Here is a 16,920-nt window from a genome sequence, read left to right as displayed (position 1 = left end):
AAAAGAAAAAGATTGGTGGTCTTTTCCTTCGAACTGTATGTTGTCATGATATCCAGAATTTATAACGTGTGCGCCATTCATATTCAGTGCGATGGCCACGTGTTGATAAAAGCCGTTAAATAAAAAAAAAAAAGAAAATGTGGTATTGCCAGTGCGTAGTGGTCAGAGTTCTGTAAATTACTGATAGTCAGATGTGCGTTTCCGTTCCGTATTATTCATATAGGAGGATAATTTGTAACTTAGTTGTGAGTACTAGAGTTCATGTTACTCGATAAATACGAATGAATCCACTCGCTTGGCAGACCACTCATCTTGCAGGCCTGACTGCTTGATGCCACAGTATGAGCAAGGCATGTGGGTGCCTCTCATTGTAACCTCAGCTCCACATGTGCTACCCGTGTGCTGACCTCGGAGTCGGTGGACGGGACATTCATCCTTCGCTCCATGCCCCTTTCTGAGAATTCAATCAGGACGTTGTGAAGAAACAACACTCAAAATATGTCACACAAAACAGTGATGAAGCAGAAGAAGAAATTTCTAGCTGTTTTTTAAAAACGTAGTTCTACAAACACCTTGAGAGGATTTCTACCAGGATGCCTTTGGTACAAAAGTACACCGGACATATCCTCAAAATATCTTGAACTTTTCTATGATAACTGAGTTCAAGACATTCTCGACTTGTTATTTTTAATCACCAATTAATTACACTGGCGCTATTCAGTGATGTGCCATCTTTTATATGTATCCAAGTGTATTGGGTACGAACGAGTGTACAGCGAAGCAGGAGAACTATGTAATACGAACGAGTGTACTACAGTCACAAAGGAAATTACTTACAAACCTACTGTGAATTTGTTCATAGTTTTTAGGTTCTTCAATAAGATACATCAAAGCAACACGTGATATTAATAACAGGTGTTCCATTAAAATTTTAATTCTTAAGCTCAGTCTGTATGACTTATTTACGGGCATGCTCTGTAAAAGATTGGTCTTCTTCATAAAACACTGTTAGAAACGTTAAAAGTATACCAAAATTCGAGAAAAGTTGTACTTCAAATATGTGTGTCTACGTCGTTGTTGTTGTTGTGGTCTTCAGTCCTGAGACTGGTTTGATGCAGCTCTCCATGCTACTCTATCCTGTGCAAGCTTATTCATCTCCCAGTAACTACTGCAACCTACATCCTTCTGAATCTGCTTAGTGTATTCATCTCTTGGTCTCCCTCTACGATTTTTACCCTCCACGCTGCCCTCCAATAAGAAATTTGTGATCCCTCGATGTCTCAGAACATGTCCTACCAACCGATCCCTTCTTCTAGTCAAGTTGTGCCACAAGCTCCTCTTCTCCCCAATTCTGTTCAATACCTCCTCATTAGTTATGTGATCTACCCATCTAATCTTCAGCATTCTTCTGTAGCACCACATTTCAAAAACTTCTATTCTCTTCTTGTCCAAACTATTTATCGGCCATGTTCACACTCCATACAAATACTTTCAGAAACGACTTCCTGACACTTAAATCTATACTCGATGTTAACAAATTTCTCTTCTTCAGAAACGATTTCCTTGTCATTGCCAGTCTACATTTTATGTCCTCTCTACTTCGACCATCATCAGTTATTTTCCTCCGCAAATAGCAAAACTCCTTTACTACTTTAAGTATCTCATTTCCTAACCTAATTCCCTCAGCATCACCCGACTTAATTCGACTACATTCCATTGTCTTCGTTTTGCTTTTGTTGATGTTCATCTTATATCCTCCTTTCAAGACACTATCCATTCCGTTCAACTGTTCTTCCAAGTCCTTTGCTGTCTCTGACAGAATTTCAATGTCACCGGCAAATCTCAAAGTTTTTATTTCTTCTCCATGGATACCTACTCCGAATTTTTCTTTTGTTTCCTTCACTGCTTGCTCAATATACAGATTGAATAACATCGGAGAGAGGCTACAACTCTGTCTCACTCCCTTCACAACCACTGCTTCCCTTTTGTGTCCCTCGACTCTTATAACTGCCATGTGGTTTCTGTACAATTGTAAATAGCCTTTCGCTCTCTGTATTTTACCCCTGCCACCTTCAGAATTTGAAAGAGAGTATTCCAGTCAACATTGTCAAAAGCTTTCTCGGTTTGCCTTTCCTTAATCTAGCTTCTAAGGTAAGTCGTAAGGTCAGTATTGCCTCACGTGTTCCAATATTTCTACGGAATCCAAACTGATCTTCCCCGAGGTCGGCTTCTACTAGTTTTTCCATTCGTCTGTAAAGAATTCGCGTTAGTATTTTGCAGCCGTGACTTATTAAACTGATAGTTCGGTAATTTTCACATCTGTCAGCACCTGCTTTCTTTGGGACTGGAATTATTATATTCTTCTTGAAGTCTGAGGGTATTTCGCATGTCTCATACACCTTGCTCACCAGATGGTAGAGTTTTGTCAGGACTGGCTCTCCCAAGACTGTCAGTAGTTCTAATGGAATGTTGTCTACTCCCGGGGCCTTGTTTCGACTCAGATGTTTCAGTGCTCTGTCAAACTCTTCACGCAGTATCATATCTCCCATTTCATCTTCATCTACACTCCTGGAAATTGAAATAAGAACACCGTGAATTCATTGTCCCAGGAAGGGGAAACTTTATTGACACATTCCTGGGGTCAGATACATCACATGATCACACTGACAGAACCACAGGCACATAGACACAGGCAACAGAGCATGCACAATGTCGGCACTAGTACAGTGTATATCCACCTTTCGCAGCAATGCAGGCTGCTATTCCCCCATGGAGACGATCGTAGAGATGCTGTATGTAGTCCTGTGGAACGGCTTGCCATGCCATTTCCACCTGGCGCCTCAGTTGGACCAGCGTTCGTGCTGGACGTGCAGACCGCGTGAGACGACGCTTCATCCAGTCCCAAACATGCTCAATGGGGGACAGATCCGGAGATCTTGCTGGCCAGGGTAGTTGACTTACACCTTCTAGAGCACGTTGGGTGGCACGGGATACATGCGGGCGTGCATTGTCCTGTTGGAACAGCAAGTTCCCTTGCCGGTCTAGGAATGGTAGAACGATGGGTTCGATGACGGTTTGGATGTACCGTGCACTATTCAGTGTCCCCTCGACGATCACCAGTGGTGTACGGCCAGTGTAGGAGATCGCTCCCCACACGATGATGCCGGGTGTTGGTCCTGTGTGCCTCGGTCGTATGCAGTCCTGATTGTAGCGCTCACCTGCACGGCCCCAAACACGCATACGACCATCATTGGCACCAAGGCAGAAGCGACTCTCATCGCTGAAGACGACACGTCTCCATTCGTCCCTCCATTCACGCCTGTCGCGACACCACTGGAGGCGGGCTGCACGATGTTGGGGCGTGAGCGGAAGACGGCCTAACGGTGTGCGGGACCGTAGCCCAGCTTCATGGAGACGGTTGCGAATGGTCCTCGCCGATACCCCAGGAGCAACAGTGTCCCTAATTTGCTGGGAAGTGGCGGTGCGGTCCCCTACGGCACTGCGTAGGATCCTACGGTCTTGGCGTGCATCCGTGCGTCGCTGCGGTCCGGTCCCAGGTCGACGGGCACGTGCACCTTCCGCCGACCACTGGCGACAACATCGATGTACTGTGGAGACCTCACGCCCCACGTGTTGAGCAATTTGGCGGTACGTCCACCCGGCCTCCCGCATGCCCACTATACGCCCTCGCTCAAAGTCCGTCAACTGCACATACGGTTCACGTCCACGCTGTCGCGGCATGCTACCAGTGTTAAAGACTGCGATGGAGCTCCGCATGCCACGGCAAACTGGCTGACACTGACGGCGGCGGTGCACAAATGCTGCGCAGCTAGCGCCATTCGACGGCCAACACCGCGGTTCCTGGTGTGTCCGCTGTGCCGTGCGTGTGATCATTGCTTGTACAGCCCTCTCGCAGTGTCCGGAGCAAGTATGGTGGGTCTGACACACCGGTGTCAATGTGTTCTTTTTTCCATTTCCGGGAGTGTACATCCTCTTCCATTTCCATAATATTGTCCTCAAGTACATCGCCCTTGGATAGACCCTCTGTATACTCCTTCCACCTTTCTGCTTTCCCTTCTTTGCTTAGAACTGGGTTCCCATCGGAGCTCTTGATATTCATACAAGTGGTTCTCCTTTCTCCAAAGGTCTCTTTAATTTTCCTGTAGGCAGTATCTATCTTACCCCTGGTGAGACAAGCCTCTACATCCTTACATTTGTCCTCTAGCCATCCCTGCTTAGCCATTTTGCGCTTCCTGTCGATCTCATTTTTGAGACGTTTGTATTCCTTTTTGCCTGCTTCATTTACTGCATTTTTATATTTTCTCCTTTCATCAATTAAGTCAATATTTCTTCTGTTACCCAAGGATTTCTAGCAGCCCTCGTCTTTTTACCTACTTTATCCTCTGCTGCCTTCACTACTTCATCCCTCAAAGCTACCCATTCTTCTTCTACTGTATTTCTTTCCCCCATTCCTACCAATTGTTCCCTTATGCTCTCCTTGAAACTCTGTACAACCTCTGGTTCTTTCAGTTTATCCAGGTCCCATCTCCTTAAATTCCCACCTTTTTGCAGTTTCTTCAGTTTTAATCTACAGTTCATAACCAATAGATTGTGGTCAGAGTCCACATCTGCCCCTGGAAATGTCTTACAATTTAAAACCTGGTTCCTAAATCTCTGTCTTACCATTATATAATCTACGCCTATACTCCGATCTCAAGGAGGCACATCTTAGTAACATGCATTCACTTCCCCAGGCAAATAAACTATCTTACTTTGTTGACCAATCGTGATCTGCATAAGCGTGACGTCATAAACGTTGGCTGCTCTAACTATCCTCGTTTAAACACATGTGTTAGGACTGCCTTCACAACGTAGGAAACATGATAAACTTAAATTTCTGCGTACTATATGAATCTGGTTGAGGTCTGCAGCTGTGTTACAAATGTCTTTCTTTGTCCTTCCCTTCTTTATAATCCTTCTCTCTCATTTTTATACCTAGTTATTAGTTCTCTCCATTTATTGTTCTTAGATTTTTTCTGTAATGTTTGGTGAAGGTAATTTTTGAAGGTACTCGCTGTGTTTTTATTTCAACATCTTTCCAAATGTAATGTATAAAAAACTGTCCACTTAGTTAACTGGGTGATGGAACGTCAATAAAGACAAATAAATGTAGTAGACTGTAAATAAGTCTTATGAATTCCATAAACAACGCAGTTTTCTGCTTTAGTCACGTTGAATAGAAATGAATAGTTTGGTAATGCAGGGCAACAGGCAGCCATTATAATGTATCCATTTATTAATTATACGGTTTTTTCTGTGACTACATATGCCACACGTGAGATTTTGTTGTTGTTCTTGTGCGTGCCGGTGAGGTTAGGTGGCAAAAATCTGCCGAGAAATTTGCCGCGAATTTCGATCCAACGCTTTTTGTGCGTTTTATGTCATATATTCAATGAAATAATCATTAATTATTTATGTTGTGAATATACATTCCTATATCTTTTACGTAGACCAGTAAACAAAAACTGTAACACAGCTTACACTGCCGTAGGTTTATATTTTTTGCTGGAGTCAAAGATGACTGTTGTTATAGTTGAATAACATTCCGTCAAATTATTAGTACAGAATGAATATTTTCCTTACAGAAGTCACGAGAAAATATTTCATTCGTGGATAAATACTAATTTATTGTTAAGGAAAATGTGAAGAAATGCGCTGGTGTTACTGGTGATACTGAAACAGAAAATCTAGCAGCGAGAAGATTTTGAAAGAAAAAAAAAGTTATTACTTTCTACTTTATCACTGAACATATTTTTGCCGTTTATGAAGTTTTCAAGTTCTTCGTATAAATCCATTTGGTAATATTTGTCTACAGTATTTAATACGCGAAAACAGTTTTTAAATTCTACGTAAGGATTCACAATGTCATTAATGTGGGGTCCACCGCTGACTTGGAGAAATTCATGGGCCTATAGCAATATTTATGTTGAAGTTCAGTATCTTACCAGTACAGTCACCTTTGACCGCAGTATAAACATATCTCTGTAGTTTGTGTCATAGACTAGGAATATGTGTGGCGTGAGCATTCAGAACTTTTTCTGCCAATGTTACGGCCCGCATAGTCACTTGAGTTTGTGCTATTTTCTGTAAAAAGTAAATGTTATTCTTTTCACGGACTGGTGTTTCGATTTGAATTCGTTGCAGCAGGCATTACTCGCTGTTGCTGCTAGTAAAAAAATGTGTAAAAATAAAAGTACATAAAGTTTTGACCATTTTCTAAAACTGTAAGACAACGTTTTACGCCAGTCACATGACGTTTACCACCTGATGATGTCGACATGCGCAGTACGCTACGCTCAATCCTTAAATAGGCCTATGTCTTCTGTGGGCAGTAGTCCATAAGCGATGTTATTTTTGTTGTTCACTGTTCAATATGTCGGAAGTCGGAAAGTATTTTCGCACCATCTGTAAGTAACAGAATATTTCATTGAATATTTGACGTATTAAAGTACAAATTGTAGGAGTGTAACCGACAGAAAATTTCTCTCCAGATTTTCGTCACCTAACCTCACTAGCACAACAAAAAGAATAATAAAAACATCGGATCAGTGTTATGTGTAGCAAGCAGGAGATCCCGGGATCGAGTCTCGGTCGGGAAACTCATTTTCAACTGTCTCCGTTGATATTTATCAACGCCTGTAAGCAGCTAAAGGTTGGATTTCACTGCAATTTCATTCTTCGAGAGCTGAAAAATCACCAATGGTATCTGTTATTTCGGAAATATCCGAAAGAACAGATAGATACCATCCTCACAAAGTAATGTTTAGCAATGGGTTGACACCAGATAATGTCACCATGTGGCACGATGATCGTGTCCTGTCAAACTAAACAGTACAATTAAACGTGACTGAAGCAGCGAAGTGTGTGTGTGAGCTAGTCGTCTCCAGATGATACACCCATTAGGCGCGACTGGAACCGTGAGGTCGTAGTATGCAAAGAGTGTGGCTCATAAAATAGGAGGCACTTGTGCCCACTGCTGCTCAAAATCATCATACCTCGCGTCTTATCACTATGAACCTCAAAAGTGTAAACATTCAGAGAGAGAGAGAGAGAGAGAGAGAGAGAGAGAGAGAGAGAGTGAGAGGGGGGGGGGGGGCGAGACAGACAGAGAGAGAGAGAGAGACAGACAGACAGAGTAGTATAAATACGTCCGTGTTTAGGCGCTGCCGGCGACTCATCGGATTAATTTTCTGTCCGCATATTAAAAGATAACATTAATGTAAGTTAATCTATTGTCACTGCGAGTGTAAAATGCTATATGATGCAGCTTTCTGGCAGGTGAAAACTGTGTAAAACTGTATGCTGATCAGTTTACCAACCCATAATCTTACCTATCGCCGTGGCACTACTCTTATGTCAGTAAGTTTCAATGTAACGCACATTTCGCTACAGAGTGAGTGAAACATTCTGTAACAAACCTGATTCTGATGTAATTGACCGGCCGTTGTGGCCGAGCGGTTCTAGCTGCTTAAGTCTGGAACCGCACGACCGGTACGGTCGCAGGTTCGAATCCTGCCTCGGGCATGGATGTGTGTCATACCCTTAGGTTAGTTAGGTTTAAGTAGTTCTAAGTTCTAGGGGACTGATGACCTCAGGTGTTAAGTACCATAGTGCTCAGCGCTATTTGAACCATTTGATATAATCGATGTGTTTATAAACTTCTCCTTCTTCTGCAGCTAGTAACATTTGTGTTCTTTTAAATGTATGACAAGAAGCGACAGTCAGTGACGAACTGTGGCATTAATGTAAAGACTACAGTAAAAAGGAGATAACATTCTCCCTTTTTCTTTGAAAATATGAAATAGCCGATCGTTGGCTTTTCTTATAGCTGCCACTGAATTTTAAATTAGGGTCTACTGTGACGCCATTCCAAGGCGCTGTTTTCTAGAGAGCAGTGTTGAGCGCATGCAGCGTGCCTCTTGCAGGCTCGAAGAGAAAAACCAATCACGAGGCTAGATTGGCTGGCCCGGCGTTGTTTATGGCCCCAGAAGGCGACCAGCGCCGATGGCGTCTCGCCTGGAACCAATCTACGAACCATTTCCAGAATTCCTATAGATTACGCGAACACGTGCTAACGGTATTGGAAAGAAAACAGTTTTGTAGAAGGTGCGAAAACACTCCCGCACATCGTAAAATGGATTGTACAAGGATCTTTCGATGCAATATGAAAGAGAAATATACTGTCGTATAATATCAGTCGAAAACAGTTGCAACTGAATTTTCTTGCAAGGTCCGCAAGCATCTTACTGTCAACCGACAGCATGCACGGAACGAGATGGTGGAGTGACCAAAGAGCTTGATGCATATTTGGGAGGGCGGCGCTCAGATTGCTACCAGGTTGTGGAGCGAATTCCGGGATGGTTCCCTGAAAACTTCCGCGGGTAAGCTACTGCCCCGTACTTAGACAGTGTCATAGAATGATATGCAAGTAACGATCTCGAAATCGACTAAACATTACAATCAACCAGCCTTTCTTCTTTCCCTTCCAGCCTTGCTTGGGAATGATTTGTAAGTGGGACACGCATCGAGGAGACACGGCACGGAAGTCCGCCATCGTCCTCAGGAAAGACTTGCATCGATACCACATTGCCAGATGCACACACAGTAATGACATTCTCACCACCGTACAGTCGGGTGTTCCCTTCCTCATCAAGATCTCGCCGTCAATAGCACAACCAGGCAGAATTTGGAATTCTAAATTTTGACAGTACCAGCCGTGTCGTGTTTCGGAGAGAAACAAATGACTTTATTTGTGTACTATCGCAAACAGAAAAATGGAACACCATTTTTTTGGGAAACAGCTTCTAGCCACTAAATAGAATACGCTGTATTATCAAAAACATCTGAACACCTATTATCGAATTTCAAGTATGTGATGTGTCCACCTTTCGCCTTTATGTCAGCTGGAGACACTTTCAATGAGTTATCTGAATGTAGAGGAGCGGCATACCATTGTTCCTCAAGCGGAGAAATCGGAGAAGGTAGTCATTTTGGTCGTTTGAGTCTGGACGAAGTCTACGTTCTAACTAATCTCGAAAATGTTCCATTGGATTCAGGCTGGACTATAGGAAGATTAGTCCATTTGTAGCGTCCCCTTAGAAAATTATGAATGACTGTGCTGGTAAACTTCTATGTTATTTGATTTTCAAACAGCTGAGCAAAACTGAACGTACTCAGACATTTCTCTCTTTACTTATTCTCATCATCACTAAGCTGACACACAATATTTTTTAGTGCAACGCAATCTGACTCTCAATAATCCCTACAAGAGAATGGCCCTGACTAACAATAACCTATACCTTTCATGAATCACTTACCTCACAAAAATCTTCGTTACTCGAACTGTTGCAATACAGCGAGCGCCAATACTGCCAGCTAAATAAAAGATTCTATCTACTGAAGGCACTAGCTACTGATAGGCATAGTTATCAAATGAAAGATTTTGATAGAGAACAATCAATGTATTTTCCTTAATAGTGTTCAAAAGTCATCATATATATATCTATCAATTGATGACATCCATCTTCACAAATTTCCTTTTTCTGGCGGACACACTTCCAGATCGTCCGCTTTGTAAGTAGGCTGTTTACGTTTTAGTGTTGGTAACGTCACGTAGCGCTCTGTATGAAAATCACTGAGTGTGCTGAGTGCAGTGTGTGGCTGGTATGGATTGTTGCAATTTGCTATTGTAGTGTTGGGCAGTTGGATGTGAGGCCGGCCGCGGTGGTCTAGCGGTTCTGGCGCTGCAGTCCGGAACCGCGGGACTGCTACGGTCGCAGGTTCGAATCCTGCCTCGGGCATGGGTGTGTGTGATGTCCTTAGGTTAGTTAGGTTTAAGTAGTTCTAAGTTCAAGGGGACTGATGACCTAAGATGTTAAGTCCCATAGTGCTCAGAGCCATTTGAACCATTTTTTTTGATGTGAACAGCGCGTAGCGTTGCGCATGCTGGAGGTGAGCCGCCAGCAGTGGTGGATGTGGGGAGAGAGATGGCAGAATTTTGAGAGCGGACGATCTGGACGTGTGTCCGCCAGAAAGAGTAAAATTGTAATACTGGATATCATGAACTGATATATATATATATATATATACTCCTGGAAATGGAAAAAAGAACACATTGATACCGGTGTGTCAGACCCACCATACTTGCTCCGGACACTGCGAGAGGGCTGTACAAGCAATGATCACACGCACGGCACAGCGGACACACCAGGAACCGCGGTGTTGGCCGTCGAATGGCGCTAGCTGCGCAGCATTTGTGCACCGCCGCCGTCAGTGTCAGCCAGTTTGCCGTGGCATACGGAGCTCCATCGCAGTCTTTAACACTGGTAGCATGCCGCGACAGCGTGGACGTGAACCGTATGTGCAGTTGACGGACTTTGAGCGAGGGCGTATAGTGGGCATGCGGGAGGCCGGGTGGACGTACCACCGAATTGCTCAACACGTGGGGCGTGAGGTCTCCACAGTACATCGATGTTGTCGCCAGTGGTCGGCGGAAGGTGCACGTGCCCGTCGACCTGGGACCGGACCGCAGCGACGCACGGATGCACGCCAAGACCGTAGGATCCTACGCAGTGCCGTAGGGGACCGCACCGCCACTTCCCAGCAAATTAGGGACACTGTTGCTCCTGGAGTATCGGCGAGGACCATTCGCAACCGTCTCCATGAAGCTGGGCTACGGTCCCGCACACCGTTAGGCCGTCTTCCGCTCACGCCCCAACATCGTGCAGCCCGCCTCCAGTGGTGTCGCGACAGGCGTGAATGGAGGGACGAATGGAGACGTGTCGTCTTCAGCGATGAGAGTCGCTTCTGCCTTGGTGCCAATGATGGTCGTATGCGTGTTTGGCGCCGTGCAGGTGAGCGCCACAATCAGGACTGCATACGACCGAGGCACACAGGGCCAACACCCGGCATCATGGTGTGGGGAGCGATCTCCTACACTGGCCGTACACCACTGGTGATCGTCGAGGGGACACTGAATAGTGCACGGTACATCCAAACCGTCATCGAACCCATCGTTCTACCATTCCTAGACCGGCAAGGAAACTTGCTGTTCCAACAGGACAATGCACGTCCGCATGTATCCCGTGCCACCCAACGTGCTCTAGAAGGTGTAAGTCAACTACCCTGGCCAGCAAGATCTCCGGATCTGTCCCCCACTGAGCATGTTTGGGACTGGATGAAGCGTCGTCTCACGCGGTCTGCACGTCCAGCACGAACGCTGGTCCAACTGAGGTGCCAGGTGGAAATGGCATGGCAAGCCGTTCCACAGGACTACATCCAGCATCTCTACGATCGTCTCCATGGGAGAATAGCAGCCTGCATTGCTGCGAAAGGTGGATATACACTGTACTAGTGCCGACATTGTGCATGCTCTGTTGCCTGTGTCTATGTGCCTGTGGTTCTGTCAGTGTGATCATGTGATGTATCTGACACCAGGAATGTGTCAATAAAGTTTCGCCTTCCTGGGACAATGAATTCACGGTGTTCTTATTTCAATTTCCAGGAGTATATATATATATATCAGACCCGCAACCGAGCGCCTCCCCAGGTGGCGGATAGGGGAATGCCTCCTAGATATAGGTGGTACCAAGGAAATGAAATACTCGGGGCGGACCAAAACTACTAGTAGCGTCTGTTCCCACCGTGGGCGGCTACAAAAGGCGTCTGCTCCACATGTCAGTGGCGGCCTCAACCAACCCCCTGATCTGGAAAGTCAGGTTGTACTTGGCAGCATGCCATACGTCCCACTACTAAACATCATGATGGTACAACGAGAAAAAACTCATTACCTCGGGCCCCAGTCAATAGACTGGGATCGTCGTAAGCATCGGATTCCGGGGACTCACAGACATCATGAGGAGAATCGGAACTTCTCAAACTACCTCAAGACCAAACGTAAACACTACATCGGCACACTCAACGTGAACACACTGATGAAGACAGGAAAGATGAAACAACTGACAGACACTCTCGAAAAATTTCAAATCAAATTATGTGCACTGCAAGAAACACGATTCACAGACGAAAACCATTTCAACACGGAGAATTTCGGAATATACAAAGGAAAACCTAAGGCTTTTTGGCACAGGATTTGCAGTACACAGGTCCATCACGGACAGCATAATCGACTTTTCGTAACCAAACGAAAGAATCAGCACCATCACAGTGAAATCAGCCAACACATTTTACACAATAATCAACGCACATGCACCGACTAATGACTACAACAGGAAAACCCCGGACGAAATTGATGACTTCTGGACGACAATGGAAGAAACTATCAGAAAAATTCCTGCACATAGAGTCAAAATAATACTGGAAGACTTCAACGCTAAACTCGGAAAAGAAAAGATATACAGACATACCACAGGAAAACATACTCTACCCAAGGACACCAACAAAAACGGAAAACACCTGATAGACTTTTGCAAAAGCCACGACCTCGCCATTATGTCAACAAAATTCAAGAAACCAACACGGAAACTTACCACATGGAAATTCCCCAGCGGAAAGCAAGAACTACAAATCAACCACGTAATAACCCAGAAAGACTCACAAAAAGAAATTTTGAACATAGACACACGTAAAGGCTACTTCGACTCAGACCACCACCTACTACAGATCAGGATTCGTCTTTTGCCCAAGAAAAAGCTCCAGAAGAACAAAATTGTTAGACCAGATCCAGAATACCTTACTTTAAAGCAGACGCAAATATTAGACAAAATTAAAACGGAGAAAACGACAGACTGGACACAACTTTCACGAAGAATCCGAGAGGCCATGAAACTAGCACAAGCACCACGCACAATGGAACACCGTTGGTGGAACCACACGTGTGACCAAGCTATTGGCCAACGAATCAGTACATGGAAAAAATTTAGTAACCATAAATCCCAAGAAAATTGGATGAACTTCTTGAAAACACAGAAGCAATCAAGCAAAATCATTCGCAGTGAAAAACGACACTATGATAAACGGGACGGAGATCGAATCAGACTTCATGAAGAACAATTCAAGAAACTTCTACAGAACGTTCAGAGAAAATATGACTGGATATCAACCACCCAACTTGTGCTTCAGAAAACCGGATGGAACCCTAGAAACCAATACCAAAAACAATTGTGACATTCTGGCAAAGTACTTTGAAAAACTGCTCAACACGGACCCCCCTATGGAAGAAACGATGACAGAAGCGAGCACGTACAATCCAGACAGTGAACCTCCAACTCTAGAAGAAGTTAGAGAAATAATCAAGTCACTCAAGAATCGTAGAGCACCAGGAGAAGACGGCATCATCGCGGAAATCTGGAAGTTACAAGACCCAGAACTCACCAAAGACATCCACAGGATCTTGGAAGATATCTGGAAGACCATGAAAATTCCTGACGATTGGAAAACTGTTCTGATACACGCACTACACAAGAAAAGTGACAAGACTGACCCGAACAACCACAGACGAATATCCCTACTACCGGTCACATACAAGATCCTCTCTAAAGCTTTACTGAACAGACTAGAATGCCAGACCGACCACTTGATTGAGGAATACCAAGCAGGCTTCCGTAAAGGGCGGTCTTGTGCGGAACAAATTTGGAACCTGAAAATGATTTTACAACACAAACAGAACCTGATCATTACCTTTGTCGACTTCAAAAAGGTGTACGACTTTATCGACCGGAAAACTCTCTTCAAAATTCTAGCAGAATACAAAGTAGACAACAAAACACGGGCTATCATAGAGCAAACTTTAACCAACACGACCTCCAAAGTAAAGTTCTGTGAGGAACTATCAGAGCCCTTTGAAATTCGCACAGGTGTCCGACAAGGCGATGGCCTCTCACCTCTCCTTTTCAATCTGGTGTTAGATAAGGTAATAAAAGAATGGGAAACATCACAACAGAGGATAATCTTAGGAAACCTACAGATTAAATGCCTGGCTTTTGCAGACGAGTTGGCGATTGTCACGAAAGGTATAAAGGAAACAAAAGACGCTATTGAAAAACTGCACAAAATCGCTTCCAAAACTTGACTACAGATCTCTTACGAAAAGACACAGTTTATGAGCACAAAGAAACTCTCATCTCTGAACACAGAGTATGGCGCGATTTACAAAACGGCGAACTTCAAATACCTCGGTGAAACACTACAAATGAGTGGACATAACAGAGACTCAAACGAAGAAAGAAAGATTAAACTGGACAAGGCATAAAGTAGTGTGGAATCATTACAACAAGAAGTCTATCTCACAAAAAGCCAAATTACGCCACTACGACACGGTGGTGCTCCCCGAGGCACTATATGCAGGAGAGACCACACTAATCCTAGGGCATACACGTATCAGACAACTAGAAAAAGTAGAACGGAAAATACTTAGGAAAAATTTGGCGCAACTAACAACAATGGAATATGGATCAAGAAACCTACAGAGGAACTATACAAACATACAGAGACAATCACAGGAAAGATTAGAAAACGCAGACTACAATTCTATGGACACCTATACAGAATGCCATCACACAGGTTGACCAAACAGATCTTTGACTGGGTAACCACTAGAAACAACAAATGGGTGGCAGAGGTAAAAAACGACCTGAACCAACTCAACATAACAGCAGACACAATAAACGACAGAATAAAATTCAGAAACATCATTAAGAAAAGTAAACTACATGAGATACAATGTGACAAACGAACAGGCGTAAAATGGACCGAAGAACGCAAGCAAGCTCACAGCCGGAAGATGAAAGAAATATGGGCAACCACAAAGGCAATCAAGATGAAGCCGAAGACACAAAGCCGACAAGAAGCATGGACAGAGGACCGAAAACAGAAACACAGCGAGCGAATGAGGGAAGTTTGGGCAGCACGGAAGGCAGCAAAAGGAACTGGCCATGTAGTTTAGTCCAAATGCGCTCTTTAAGGGCAATATAATGACTTTTGAATATTATTAAGGGAAATACATTGTTTGTTCTCTACCAAAATCTTTCATTTGCTAACTGTGCCTATCAGTAGTTAGTGCCTTCAGTAGTTAGAATTTTTTATTTAGCTGGCAGTAGTGGCGCTCGCTGTATTGCAGTAGTTCGAGTAACGAAGATTTTTGTGAGTTAAGTGATTCATGAAAGGTATAGGTTATTGTTAGGCAGGGCCATTCTTTTGTAGGGATTTTTGAAAGTCAGATTGCGTTGCGCTAAAAATATTGTGTGTCAGTTTAGTGTTGATCAGAGTAAGTAAAGAGAGTAATGTCTGAGTACGTTCAGTTTTGCTCAGCTGTTTGAAAATCAAATAACGTAGAGGTTTATCAGCACAGTAATTCATTAATTTTTCAAAGGGGACGTTTCAGTTTATAGCAACCTCTCAAAACTCTGGCATCTCTCTCTCTACACCCACCACTGCTGGCGGCTCACCTCCAACTGCCCAACGCTACGTGCTGTTCACATCCAACTGTCCGACACTACACAAGCGAATATTCCAACAATGAGTCCAACCAGCCACAGATTGCACACAGCACAGTCAGTGAGTTTCATAGATTGCGCTAAGTGGCGTTACCAACAGAAAAAGCCTAAACAGCCTACTTACACATTTCAGGAATATTATTGACAACAAACAGTTGCCTCTCAGATGCTGCTTTATTACAGGGTGCATTGTCATGCTGGTACAAACGATCATTGTCACCAAGAAGTACTTCCATTATATTCAGTACACAGTGCTGCAAAATGTATTCGTATCTTTCCACAATGAGCGTTTTCTTAAGCGCAGTAAGGAGAACACACCCAAACTCCATACAGTGTGCGTCACTGTTGGCACTACACATGATGGGAGGTGACGTTCTCCAGGTGTTCGCCAAATCCGAACGCTTCCACTGAACTGCCACAGGGTTAGTGTGATTCATCACTCCGAATCACTCGTTTTCAGTCCACTGTCACTTCAGTATCCAGTGATTTCTCTTTAACCACCATAATAGTCGCTTAACATTGACCACAGAAATATAAGGCCTATAAGGAACCGCTCGAACACTGTACCGTTATTTTCTTAACGCCCTACGCACACTCATTGCGCTGGCTGGAGTGCTGGTAGCGATTTGAACCTCATGGGTGATTCCTTTCGCTGATTTAATGTGACTTTTTATGACCACCCTCCATAATACCAGACGGTCCCTCTACGTCAGTACATGACGTCTTGGTTTAGCTGTGGCTGTTCCTTAGCGTTCCCGTTTCACAATCACATCACCAACAGTCGACTTTGGCAGCTTTAGAGGAATTGAAATGTTCTAATGGATTTGCTACTCAGGTGACAACCAATGACTAATCGACGTTCGAAGCGACTGACATCTTCTGACCGACCCATTCTACTGCCATTGCTTCTCTGTTGACAATACAATACTCCCCACTCCTTTTAAAATATGGCTCAAATGGCTCTAAGCACTATGGGACTTAACATCTGACGTCATCCGTCCTCTAGACTTAGAACTACTTAAACCTAACTAACCTAAGGACATCACACACATCCATGCCCGAGACAGGATTCGAACCTGCGACCGTAGCAGCTGCGTGGTTCTGGACTGAAGTGCCTAGAACCGCTCGGCCACCACGGCCGGCACTCCTTTTGCACCGGAGGGTCTAACAATGGTGACTTAATAGTCTTCCCCATTAAACAGGAGTATCTGAAAATTAAGTGTGAAATAGATGTTAACCACCACCCAGCGTAAATATATACGAAATATGCATAAAACTCGTTGTTTTAAGCAATATGCGCCATTTGGTTACTTATCGAAATCCACAGAATAAGAATTACAATGTACACATTCAGAAATTTTACTTACATTTTGTAAATACTGGAGCCACTCTGTCCGGTAGTTTCTTC

The sequence above is a fragment of the Schistocerca piceifrons genome, chromosome 1 (assembly GCF_021461385.2).
Source record: "Schistocerca piceifrons isolate TAMUIC-IGC-003096 chromosome 1, iqSchPice1.1, whole genome shotgun sequence".
Taxonomy (NCBI): Eukaryota; Metazoa; Arthropoda; class Insecta; order Orthoptera; family Acrididae; genus Schistocerca; species Schistocerca piceifrons.
This window is presented reverse-complemented; position numbering follows the sequence as displayed.